The sequence below is a fragment of the Sinocyclocheilus rhinocerous genome, unplaced genomic scaffold, assembly GCF_001515625.1.
Source record: "Sinocyclocheilus rhinocerous isolate Xijiao unplaced genomic scaffold, SAMN03320098_v1.1 scaffold84, whole genome shotgun sequence".
NCBI classification, from domain to species: Eukaryota; Metazoa; Chordata; class Actinopteri; order Cypriniformes; family Cyprinidae; genus Sinocyclocheilus; species Sinocyclocheilus rhinocerous.
In genome coordinates this window covers 5,959-6,473 of record NW_015645533.1, presented here as the reverse complement: position 1 = coordinate 6,473, position 515 = coordinate 5,959, and positions in this window count along the sequence as shown.

Below are 515 nucleotides of genomic sequence, written 5' to 3'. Positions count from 1 at the left end.
AAACTGGCGCAGACCTGGCTATCAGAGGGAGCTGAGCGGCGGCGGTAGGTGGAAGTGGGGGGAAAGGGGGTGGTTGGGATGTCTAGGAGACGCGGGACATAGCTGGTGGATTTGGGCTGGGATGGCTCGGGGCAGGGGGGAATAGATGGGTTGATTAGAGGGCATGTAATGGTGGAGTGGGCGACGGATCGGCAGACAGCGCAAGATATGTTGTGGCAGCCTAAAAATACTCTGTTATGGAGTTCGGTGTCCAAAGCCCCCCAGTAAGGACATTGGTTCCACTGGGCCACTCGGATGGCGCATTTAGCTGCAAATAGTTTGTGGTAGGTGTAAAAGTGAGAGCCGCCGTATGATAACGTGAGTTCGGTGACTATCGCGAGATAATCGACGAGCTCGCGTCTCCTGTGAGGAAAAACAGTGCAGATGACTTCTATGTAACGGGTGAAAGCGATCGTGAATTCGGCAAATGATAAAATACGTGATGGGTTGTGAGCTGTGTTTTTTTTAAAGTGACA